The sequence below is a fragment of the Venturia canescens genome, chromosome 7, assembly GCF_019457755.1.
Source record: "Venturia canescens isolate UGA chromosome 7, ASM1945775v1, whole genome shotgun sequence".
Taxonomy (NCBI): Eukaryota; Metazoa; Arthropoda; class Insecta; order Hymenoptera; family Ichneumonidae; genus Venturia; species Venturia canescens.
Window position 1 is genome coordinate 20,915,611 of NC_057427.1, and position 13,806 is coordinate 20,929,416.

A 13,806-nucleotide genomic window follows, 5' to 3' on the forward strand; every position below is an offset into this window, starting at 1 on the left:
ATCGTAAACGTGAAAATTGGAGATCATCGATACACTTTTGTGTGAATCTATACATTTTAACAACATTCACTGACATTCCGAAAAGAGCAGCTTTCCGACGTGCGATCCGAGATCATAACTTATAACCGAGTTATGTCGTATTCACTGTTCGAAATGTCAGTGAATCTTCTTGATTTCTTGCGATTCTCACAAAAGTGTATCGGTGAGCACCAAGTTTCACGTTTATGAACGTTCGGAAACGACATCACTCGATTGTAAGGTGTGATCGCGATTCGCACATCGGAAAGCGATTCAGAACGAAATGTCAATGAATCTTGTTAATTTCCATCGATTCATACAAAAGTGTATCAGTGAACACCAATTTTCATGTATATGAACGTTCGGAAACGACATCACTCGATTGTAAGGTTTGATCTCGAATCGCACGTCGGAAAGCTGTTCAGTTCGAAATGTCAGTGAATCTTCTTAATTTTTGTCGATTTACACAAGAGTTTATCGGTGATCACCAAATTTCACGTTTATGATGGTTCGGAAACGACATCACTCGATTGTAAGGTGTGATCGCGATTCGCACATCGGAAAGCGATTCAGAACGAAATGTCACTGAATCTTGTTAATTTTTATCGATTTACACAAAAGTTTATCGGTGATCACCAATTTTCACGTTTATGATGGTTCGGAAACGACATCACTCCATTGTAAGTTATGATCTCGGATCGCACGTCGGAAAGCTGTTCTGTTCGAGATGTCAGTGAATATTCTCGATTTGTTGCGATTCTCACAATAGTGTATCGGTGATCTCCAATTTTCTCGTTTACGATGGTTCGGAAACGACATCACTCGATTATAAGGTGTGATCGCGATTCGCACATCGGAAAGCGATTCAGAACGAAATGTCAGTGAATCTTGTTAATTTGTGTCGATTTACACGAAAGTGTATCGGTAATCACCAATTTTCATGTTTATGCATAATCGGATACGACATAACTCGATTGTAAGTTATGATCTCGAATCGCACATCGGAAAGCGATTCAGAACGAAATGTCAGTGAATCTTGTTAATTTCCATCGATTCATACAAAAGTGTATCGGTGAACACCAATTTTCATGTATATGAACGTTCGGAAACGACATCACTCGATTGTAAGGTATGATCTCGAATCCCACGTCGGAAAGCTGTTCAGTTCGAAATGTCAGTGAATCTTGTTAATTTTTATCGATTTACACCAAAGTTTTTCGGTGATCACCAATTTTCACGTTTATGATGGTTCGGAAACGACATCACACGATTGTAAGGTATGATCTCGGATCGCACGTCGGAAAGCTGTTCTGTTCGAAATGTCAGTGAATCTTCTTGATTTGTTGCGATTCTCACAAAAGTGTATCGGTGAACACCAATTTTAATGTATATGAACGTTCGGAAACGACATCACTCGATTGTAAGGTATGATCTCGAATCGCACGTCGGAAAGCTGTTCAGTTCGAAATGTCAGTGAATCTTGTTAATTTTTATCGATTTACACAAAAGTTTATCGGTGATCACCAATTTTCACGTTTATGATGGTTCGGAAACGACATCACACGATTGTAAGGTATGATCTCGATTCGCACATCGGAAAGCGATTGGGAACGAAATGTCAGTGAATCTTGTCAATTTGTGCGGTTCACACAAAAGTGTATCGGTGATCAGCAATTTTCACGTTTATGGTGGTTCGGAAACGACATCACTCGATTGTAAGGTGTGATCTCGAATCGCACGTCAGAAAGCTGTTCAGTTCGAAATGTCAGTAAATCTTGTCAATTTTTATCGATTTAAACAAAAGTTTATCGGTGATCACCAATTTTTACGTTTATGATGGTTCGGACACGACGTCACTCGATTGTATGTTATGATCTCGGATCGCACGTCGGAAAGCTGTTCTGTTCGAAATGTCAGTGAATCTTCTTGATTTCTTGCGATTCTCACAAAAGTGTATCGGTGAGCACCAAGTTTCACGTTTATGATGGTTCGGAAACGACATCACTCGATTGTAAGGTATGATCTCGAATCGCACGTCGGAAAGCTGTTTAGTTCGAAATGTCAGTGAATCTTGTTAATTTTTATCGATTCACACAAAAGTGTATCGGTGATCACCAATTTTCATGTTAATGAACGTTCGGAAACGACATCACTCGATTGTAAGGTATGATCTCGAATCGAAATGTCATTGAATATTGTTAATTTGTCATGAATTGAACAAATATTTTATTGGTGATCAACAATCTTCATGTTTATGAACGTTCGGAAACGTTTTCATAGCGCGATTGTCAGTTCAGATCTCAAGTGGCCTTTCGAATTGCGATACTACATGTCTGTAAAATTGTTGATATGTGACGTTTATCGGTGAACGTTTCCAATCTTTCATAAACATGAAAATAGGTAATCAGCGATAATCTTTTGTGTTAATTTCTACAAATCTACAATTTTTTCCGACATTTCTATCAGAATCGCAATCCGAAATGCGATTCGAGACCGGATCTGACAATCGAACGATGTCGTTTCTGAACGTTCACAAATATGACAATTGGTGATCACAAATAAACTTTTGTGAGAATCGTTACAAATTATCAAGATTCACTGACAATTCGAACAGAATCGGTTTCCGACGTGCGATTCGAGATCATAACTTACAATCGAGTGATGTCGTTTCCGAAAGTTCGTATACATGAAAAACGGTGATCACGATAAACTTTTTGTTCAAGTCATCACACATTAACAAGATGCTATGACATTTCTAACAGAATCGCTTTCTGACGTGCGATTCGAGATCATAACTTACAATGGATTTATGTCGTTTCCGAACGTGCATAAACATGAAAATTGGTGATCACCGATTCACTTTTGTGTGAATCGATAAAAATTAACAAGATTCACCGACATTTCGTTCTGAATCGCTTTCCGATGTGCGAATCGCGATCACACCTTACAATCGAGTGATGTCGTTTCCGAACCATCATAAACGTGAGAATTGGAGATCACCGATACACTTTTGTGTGAATCGATACAATTTATCAACATTCACTGACATTCCGAAAAGAGCAGCTTTCCGACGTGCGATTCGAGATCATAACTTACAATCGAATGATATCGTTTCCGAACGTTCATAAACATGAAAATTGGCGATCACCGATACACTTTCGTGTGAATCGACACAAATTAACAAGATTTACTGACATTTCGTTCTGAATCGCTTTCCGATGTGCGAATCGAGATCATAACTTACAACCGAGTGATGTCGTTTCCGAACGTTCATAAACATGAAAATTGGAGATCACCGATGCTACACTTTTGTGTGAATCGATACAATTTATCAACATTCACTGACATTACGAAAAGAGCAGCTTTCCGACGTGCGATCCGAGATCATAACTTATAATCGAGTTATGTCGTATCCGAACATGCATAAACATGAAAATTGGCGATCACTGATACACTTTTGTTTGAATCGATACAAATTAACCAGATTCACTGACATTTCGTTCTGAATCGCTTTTCGATGTGCGAATCGCGATCATACCTTACAATAGAGCGATGTCGTTTCCGAACCATCTTAAACGTGAAAACGGCCCATCACTTTTTATTCAAATTGCTCATTCGAAAACAAATCAGGGCTGCTCTAAAATGACAAATATAATAAAATCGATTGAAATAAAAATAATATCTCTAAGTAATTTGAACTTGATTGTTCGCAAGTTCGTATAGCAATATCCACTTCTCATTTTCTTCAGTGAACACATACCATTCGGTAAGAACCAATGAAAATGATAAATAATCAGGCACATTACAAGAAATTTTCGAACCTACTCAGCCATGGAATGTTTTTTTTTCTACAGTCACGTACACATTTTTATAAATACCACTAGTCGAGTACGACACGTGGATTCCTGGAATTTGGAGAAAAATTATTTTGTTGTGAATTCTGACTTTATATGATATAAATAGATTAATCAACTTTATCTTTCATTTTCGTTTCATTTTGACAAGATCGATTCGAAGGAAAATTATTTTCTCGGCAATTACTGTTCCTTAATATTAACACATGCATTAACTTTGTTTTTGATTTGTTTTCGAATGAGCAATTTGAATAAAAAGTGATGGGCCGGACAAGTACGTTTAAGACGTATTTGAACATAATTTGTACCGATCCAAACGAAGTTGAATGTTGTGAATAATACCAGGGAATCCTGAAAATCGGAGGGGAATCGATTCTTTAAAGTGTGTACCTTGTTGAAGTAACGAATGACTTTCATGTGAATTTTTAATGATTTCATTTCCATTCATTTTTTAGTAATTTTGATAAAACGTTGTGAGCCCGACAAGGATTCTCAACGCTCATTTGTCGCCGGAGATTATATTTCGAATAACTGATAAATACTTGACCTCGAACTGATATAATACATTTTAATACTGCACGTAGCTTCCGTTATGACTTTTTTTTCATTAACTTTTTTCGTGAAAATAATTATCATGAATTTCATTAAAGTTTCCGATTTGTTCAATAAATATTCCAAATTATCAGTAAAAACTTGGCCTCTAATTGATATCAGACATTTTTATACTGCATGTAACTTGGATAGTACATTTTTCAATTTGTTCAATATTTATGAATTTTTTTGAAAAATTTTATTTTTCTTTTCAGAATTTTTTTCGGTTGTTTTTTATTGTTGAATTTTTTTGAACTTAACAATTTTTCGTTTATTATTTCTATAGAATTTTTTTCGTGGTTCTGAATTTTTTTTCTATGTCATTCAGAAACAAGGGACCATCAATGTACTTGTCCCAACCTTTTTTTCCCAAGGGGAAGTTTATGGTTTGATATCACGCCTTTTTTCTCAAAAGTTCCTCATTTATGTTATGACGGTTATAATATTTTAGTTTAAATTTCTATGAATTATTTGCTCAGTACATTTTTATAGATTCCATTCTCATACGAACATTTTTCATGGGATAATCTTTTTCATGAAATTATCAGCAAATAAGGGACCATCAATGTACTTTTCACAACCTTATTTTCCCTGGGTATGATGTCCGGCTTATAAAGTTGGTTTCCACCATAGAAAACCAATTTTTCGTAAAAATTGTAGTGAAAATATTTCGTCACAAGTCTGCCCTTGAACTTTGGCGATTTTTTCTCTTATACTCTAATATGTTATGCCTATTAGGAACTCAACAGCATGGAGGAATCCGGGGTGAGGCCCGAGAAATTAATTTCGGCTTATAATGTTGGTTTCCACGTAAAAGACCAATTTTTTTTCAAAATTGTATTGAAAATATTTAGGCACTGGTTTGGTCTTGGACTTTGGTGATTTTTCTCCTTGTCTTCTAATATATTTTGTCTATTGGGAACCCAAGAGCATGAAGAAATACGTGTTGTGGGCCGTAATATGATTTTCGGCCTATAACGTTGGTTTCCATGAAAAACAACAAAATTCTCGTCAACATTGTACAGACAATATTCCGTCACAGGTCTGTCCATGGACTTGGGCTATTTTTTTTCTTCTACTCTAATATGCTATACTTATTGGAAACCCAAGAGAATGGTAGAAAGCGGGTTGGGGGCCGAGATATGATTTTCGGCTTATAACGTTGGTTTCCACAAAAAAGGACCTATTTTTCGTCAAAATTGTACTGGAAATATTTCGGCACTGGTTTCTTCTTCCACGTTGGTGATTTTCCCCCTTATCTTCTCATATGTTTTGTGTAATAGGAACCCAAAAGAGTGAAGAAATGCGTCTCGTGGGCTGTAATATGATTTTCGGCTCATAACGTTGGTTTCCGCGACAAAAGATCTATTTTTCGTCAAAATTGTACTGGAAATATTTCGTCACCGGTCTGTCCTTGGCCTTTGGCAATTTTTTCCAAGTCTTTGAACGAAGAAAGAACTGACGTAAAGATTTCCTTAATAGAACACATTTTATTTATCCCTTTTATTCAAAATTCAAATGAAAGAACACGAAAAATCCAACAGATTTGCCCACTTTAAATGTCGCTTTTGCATTCTGAATCTAGAGATTTCATCTCATCCAAAATGTGCCCCCAATGAAATATATTTCCAATGTTTGCATGTGGCCGATGAAAGTCCAATTATCCACAGTTTGATAGTTGCTGAAAAAAAGTAACCGAAAACTTCTAACATTTATTATGCCAGAACTCAAAGCAGCAAAAAAACTAAGCGAACTTAATTCAACGGAGCAACAGAATTCAAAGACGTTTAAAGTACCTGCATTGGTTTTGGAGGAAAACCATTTCAAGACAATTCAGAAATTAACCAAGAGACTCGGCAGAGTCTCGGGACAAGTGCATTGACAGCCCTGTCGTCTGCTGGCCCGAGGCTCTCGCCGAGACTATATTATCTCTGAATAAAACGATTTGCGGTGGTGGGGGTAAAATCGACATGTCATTTTCTTGAATTGCGAAACTCAGGAGTTATGTCGCAATTTGAAAATTGAACTTTCAGCTAATTAAGAAATTCGCTTTCGATTGCGCCCAAAATCAGCATGATCGGTGGCGTAATTGCTGAGAAAAAACTTTGCACAGGCTCAAGATTATGCAAAAAGTACCAACACATTTACGCAGCTGACGTATCCGTATATGGGTTCAGACCAATACATACAAGGGCTTCTTGATGCCCATCATAACCAATCACCGGTGAGAATCTATCCGTCTCGACCAATCGCCGATGAGAAAGTTTCTGATAGTCCTCAATGTTTTCTTGTATACCGTCTGTTATCGTCTGTTATGTTATTATAAAGTGATTGCGATCGTAGCCCCGTGGATCAACGGTGCAAGATTTACAAATTTCGTTTAAATAAATAAAACATTATTGGCAATAGCAGTGGATATAATCAATTTTATTTTTTTCATAAAAGAAGTTTCAATAAGTTTCGAGCCCAATTCACGACAATAATATCTATAATAAATAAAACCTCAAAAGTGGATTAATTGATCTCATACAGTGTACTGAGAGTGAGTAAAATATTGAGAAGTGAAAACGTGAATAATGTGTGTCGTGAAAATTAAGAATCATCTGTTCTACTTCGATATCGTAATATATACATAGATAGCAAATTTGCGAGATTTCGCGTCATGTTGACGTTTGAGGTTATGACCGCCGGAGTGCTGTTGCGTGCAGAGTGTAGAAAAATAAAAGTGTTTATTGAAAAGTGGAAGGAATCGATATTATTAATGACGTGACTAATTAGTGTTGAATAATAATAATAATAACAATGAGAAAAAAAACGTTCGTTCATTATAACCTCTAAAACGTTCTTTCCAAACAGAAATTCTATGTTGTGTAATTACATTAAAGAGGTGGATGGTTGTGTGTAAACGAATTCAAATAAATTTCAAAAAACTTTGGTCAAGTAATTCAATGTATTGTTGTCATAATTTCTTTCATTTAGTTTGGCTGTGTTCACCGGTCCCTTTTTTCCACCTCCTTAGCTTACAGTGTATTGTCATACTAATTTCTATTTGTTCTCCAGACAATACGAGAGATATTCGTATTTCTATTTTTTTATATTAATTTCAACAAGATAATTTGAAATATTTATAACAAAAAGCCTTCATGATTGCTTGTTCATACACCCAAGTTTTGAAAAATCTTTGGGCCATGTAAATGCATAGATATATTCACTTGAGTTGTTACATGATAAATTTGGAAATTTATTTCAATAAGTCATTGGGTGCTTAATTTTCATGATATCAAAATTTGTATCTTCGAAATGCAATGAACACCTCTAAAGTTCGACAAAGTGATGAAGCGACATGTATATTGAATATTTCCAGACCATGTTTGCGATTGGCATTGTGGGTTGAAAAATTCATGTCTGTAAGTCTACACCTGATCATTTTTGGATGTGATCAAATATTTTGTCTGCGAATAACCATGGAGACATACAAAATTACAGCATTTTGCTTGCTTCAACATGCATCGTATCTGTCACTTTTTTTTGAATGTGTCATAATAAGTTTCAAAAATTTGGTTCATGTAATTTTGAAATGTTTTTCCCTATAGCACCAAAGTCTGTATAACTGGTACGTAGCAAGTACCTATGAACTTTGATATTTCTGTGAAATAGCAGGTATGCCAATCTTTTAACTTTTTGGTTCTGACTGGAATATATTAACGAAGATATTCATTACTATAGTCTTCACCTACTTATTTCTGAATAGATCTGAAATTACTGTCTTCAGAAACTAATGCACAGATACATGAAACAATTTTGATTTCTGTTCTCTTTCAATTGCGCTGTCTTTTTTCTTTTTAACTATGGCTCTGCTCTTTCCGATCCTTGTTTTGACTCCATCGGTTTGCAGCGGATCGATGCATATTATTAATTGGTTGCCTAATATGTGTCCTATGATTTTCTACTATTTCTTCATGCTGATTTTGGTAACGTGATTCAAGAGGTTTCCAATTATGATCATCAATCGCACATTTTGTACAACAGATTCTCAAAACAGTTTCTGGTCTTGATATAAGTGTAGTTATTCTTTTTCCACCTGGTCTGTCGAGTAATAAATTTTGAAACTTGTTCCAAAAAGTCTTTGGATGCTTTTTTTGCTGATAATATGAAAAGTTGAATCTTCGGAATGCGGTAGGCAAACACAAATATTGACAACAATACTTATGAAATGACATGTATGTTGAGTGTTCCCACTTTGCAAACTGCAAATGTGGAATTATTGGTGAAAACATTCATTACGATAAGTGTACAGTTGCTCAGTTTTCGATGCGATTAAGTATAATACCTGCCAACATCATGGTAACCTACAGAATTTCTGAATGTTATGTGTGCTATGTCATTTTAATGCAACATCATGACTTCTAACAACTTTCCACTCTAATACTATAGATTTGGATCATTGAAATACAGCAAAAATCTGCAAACTACAAAATTTATATACTGTGCCATTCATTTTATTTTTTGACTCGCACCGTAACATAAATATGAAGTGAAAACTTCATTACAAAAGTCTTCAGTTGCTCATTTATGGATGGATTTGAAATTGCTGTCTTCCAAACTCATTGCGCAGATACATTGAATTGCAGCAGATACCTGCGAATTTGGAAATTTCTGTGGATAAGTATATGTGCTAAGTATCACCCCCTATCTTTATGGTAATATGTAATGGAACTTTGTTCAGCAAGTTTTAAAGTATTTCTTTTCAAATAGTATTAAAGTTTGTATTACTGCGGTATGGAGCGAATACCTTCAAACTTTGATATTTTTGTGTCGCAGCATGTGTGCCAATTATTTAAATTTTTTACTCCAACCGTAACATATAATTTCAAAAATTCATCACAAAAGTTTTCAGCTTTACTAATTGTCTTAATTTTCCTTTTTCTAAATTCTATGCTAAATTTCTGAATTTCCTAATTTATTTCTAAATTATCCTGAAATGAAATTGTTTTCCTCCACAAGCAATGCAGGTACCTTAAACGTCTTTGAATTCTGTTGCTCTGTTGAATCAAGTACGCTCAGTTTTTTTTACTTCTTTGAATTCTGACATAATAAATGTTTCCGGGTGCCTTTTTTCTGCAACTATCAAACTGTAGATAATTGGATCTCCGCGGCCACTTGCAAACTATGGAAATATATTTCATCGGGGGCATATTTTGGATGACACGAAAATGTCTAGATTCAGAATGCAAAAACGACATTTAAAAATGGCCAATTCTGTTGTATTCATTGTGTCTTGAATTTGATCTATCTTTTCTCTTTTCCTTTCTTTTCACTAACGTTATAAGCCGGAAATCATATCTCAGCCCGCAACACGCATTGCTACATGCTCTTGAGTTTCCAATGGACAAAACATATTAGAAGACAAGGAGAAAAATCACCAAAGTCCAAGAACAAACCTCTATCGAAATATTTCCAGTACAATTTTGACGAAATTTAGGTTTTTTTTCGTGGAAACCAACGTTATAAGCCGAAAATCATATCACGACCTACAACCTGCTTTTCACCGTGCTCTTTGGTTCCTAATTGACAAAACAAATTAGAGTACAAGGAAAGAAATCGCCAAAGTCCAAGGAGAGACCTGTGACGGAATATTTTCAGTACAATTTGGATGAAAAATAGGTCTTTTTTCGTAGAAACCAACGTTATAAGCCGAAAATCATATCTCGACCTCCAACCCGCTTTCCATCGTGCTCTTTGGTTCCTAATTGACAAAACATATTAAGATACAAGGAAAAAAATCGCCAAAGTCCAAGAACAGACCTGTGACGAAATATTTCCAGTTCAATTTTTACGAAAAATAGGTCTTTTTTCGTGGAAACCTACGCTATAAGCCGAAATTCATATCCCGGCCTCCAACCCGCTTGCGGCCGTGCTCTTGGGTTCCTAATTGACAAAACATATTAGAGTACAAGGGAAAAATTCGCCGAAGTCCGAGGACAGACCTGTGACGAAATATGTCCAGTACAATTTTGACGAAAAATAGGTCTTTTTTCGTGAAAACCAACGTTATAAGACGAAAATCAGAAATAATTCATAGAAATTTAAACTAAAATCCCATAGTCAACTGAACATAAATAAGGAACTTTTGAGAAAAAAGACGTGATATCAAACCATAAACTTCCCCTAGGAAAAAAAAGGTTGGGACAAGTACATTGGTGGTCCGTCGTTTGCTGATAATTCCATCCATGAAAAAAACTTTAAAACAAAATTTTTATAAAAAATGGGCAAAAAAATTGTTTTATAAAAAAAATACAGAACAATTCGAAAAAAATTTCACAAATCTTGAAAAAGCATTATTTTTAAAAAAAACTAAACTGTATCTATTTTTTAAAGTGTTAAAAGAATCAAATAACAAGTAAAAAATAAAAACCGAAAAATCGCGCTTGAAATCATTTTGGAAACCGATGCCTCATTCTTCTTATTTGATTCGAAGGGCTAAATCAATTTAAAAAAATTCCATCTAATTTACGTACAGCATTAAAATTTATTATATCAATTCGAGGCCAAGTATTTTCTAATAAGTTGAAAAAAATTACCATTTGAGTTACGTGCAGCACTAAAATTTATGATATCAATCGAAGGACAAGTAATTTATGAGTAACTCCAAATTTCAACATTATGGAACTTTTTTAAGAAGCATTTAAATCCAAAAAAATCACATGCAAGCTAGTCATTTCTTACTCTATGGTGGCAGAGACAATCGATTTTTTTCAGACTTTCAGGAGCTACTGATATTATTCACAATATTCGACGTCGATTGGATCGATAGAAATTATGTTTAAATATGAGTTAAAAGTACTTGTCCGGCCCATCACTTTTCAGTTAAATCAAATAAAAATCAATCATAACAAAACGAAACTGTACGGGAGAATCCGGTTAAAAATTTATTGAAATGCGATTTAGGTTAGTTATGCCGAATGAAATTCGTTCGCTGGAAGAAGTGAGAAGTAAAATCTGCCGTCATAGCAATACAAACTGGGGAGTTCATTTGCAAGCTTCAACATATTTAATGTGCAAAATGTTTTTTATTTATCGATGCACAATAACATCTTTTGTATATTACAGGACAATTTGTTTCCATTCTTATTAAATTAGTGCAATTAAGAGAAAATTTCTTGAAGATAACTCTCTAAATTCCCTCTGCATGAATATTTGTGCTCCAACAGTTCTAAAAAAGCCCTGATTTTTATTTAAATATAATAAGTTTAATGGAAAGTGATGGGCCGGACAAGTACTTTTAACTCATATTTAAACATAATTTCTATCGATCCAATCGACGTCGAATATTGTGAATAATATCAGTAGCTCCTGAAAGTCTGAAAAAAATCGATTGTCTCTGCCACCATAGAGTAAGAAATGACTAGCTTGCATGTGATTTTTTTGGATTTAAATGCTTCTTAAAAAAGTTCCATAATGTTGAAATTTGGAGTTACTCATAAATGACTTGTCCTTCGATTGATATCATAAATTTTAGTGCTGCACGTAACTCAAATGGTAATTTTTTTCAATTTATTAGAAAATACTTGGCCTCGAATTGATATAATAAATTTTAATGCTGTACGTAAATTAGATGGAATTTTTTTAAATTGATTTAGCCCTTCGAATCAAATAAGAAGAATGAGGCATCGGTTTCCAAAATGATTTCAAGCGCGATTTTTCGGTTTTTATTTTTTACTTGTTATTTGATTCTTTTAACACTTTAAAAAATAGATACAGTTTAGTTTTTTTTAAAAATAATGCTTTTTCAAGATTTGTGAAATTTTTTTCGAATTGTTCTGTATTTTTTTTATAAAATAATTTTTTTGCCCATTTTTAGAAATTCGAAAACTCACAATGGAGTAGAAAAAGGAAAATTGAAGTATCTAGAAAAGCGGAAGACTTTTGTGATGAATCTTCTAGATTACATGATACGGTTGGAGTAAATGATTTGAATGATTGGCACACATGCTGCAACACAGAAATATCAAAGTTTGGAAGTATTCGCTGTATATCAGTCTTACAAACTTCAATACTATTTGAAAAGGAACACTTAAAAACTTGCCGAACCAAGTTCCATTACATATTACCATAATCAAAGATAAGGGGTATATATATTTATCCACAGAAATTTCAGAGTTCGCAGGTATCTGCTGCGGTTCAATGTATCTGCGCAATGAGCTTCGAAGACAGCAATTTCAAATCTATCCATAAATGAGCAACTGAAGACTTTTATAATCAATTTTTTACTTCATATAAATGTTACAGTTAGAGTCAAAATGTAAAATGAATGGCACAGTATTTAAATTGTATAGTTTGCAGATTTTTGCAGTATTTTAATGATCCGAATCTACACCATTATAATGAAAAGTTGCCAAAAGTCATGATGTTACATTAAAATGACATAGCGCACATTGCATTCAGCAATTCTGTAAGTTTCTGGGGATGTTGGTAGGCATCATATTTGATCGCATCCAAAACTGAGCAATAGTAGACTTATCGGAATGAATTTTTTTTATAATGATTCCATATTTGTAGTTTGCAAAGTGGAATTACTCAACATACATGTCATTCTACAAGTTTTGTTATCAAAACTTGTGTTTGCATACCGCATTCCTAAAATACGACTTTTCATATCATTAGCAAAAAAAGCATCCAAAGGCTTTCTGGAAAAGTTTCCAAATTTATCACTCGACAGACCTAATGGGAAAAGAATAACTACACACTATACCAAGACCAGATTTTTTTTAAGAAAATCTGATTTACAAAAAGTGCAATTCAAGATCATGGTTAGAAACCTCTCGAATCATGTTACCACAATCATCATGAAGGAGTAGAAAATCATAGAACACATATTAGGCAACGAATTAATGAAAACAGCATGAGTGCTGTAAAAAAATTGGAGACAAGTACATTTATGTTTTATGTAACCTCGACTGAGTAAAACCCGACGTGTTACTCGTGTAGTCCAAAAAATAAATGCACGATGATTTATAAGAAGTTGTTCGATCTATTCTCTGGAAACTTGCTTCAATAATGAGCAATTCATTACTAAAGGTTATAAAAAAAAACTATTTCAAACGTAATGAATAAAAAAAATGAATCTGTTAAATCCTGGTAATGTATGAAAAACATTTGGTTCAAAGGAACAAAAGGTTGTCAAATAAATGCAAAAGGGACGAGTACATCGGATGACGAATAAACAAAATTTTTAACATAATGGTATGTAAAAAAAATTACGAAACCAACTGTGTTTGAATAAAACAATTAAGAAAAGCTTTCACAAATCGTGAAAAAAACATTATATTTAGAAGAAATACAA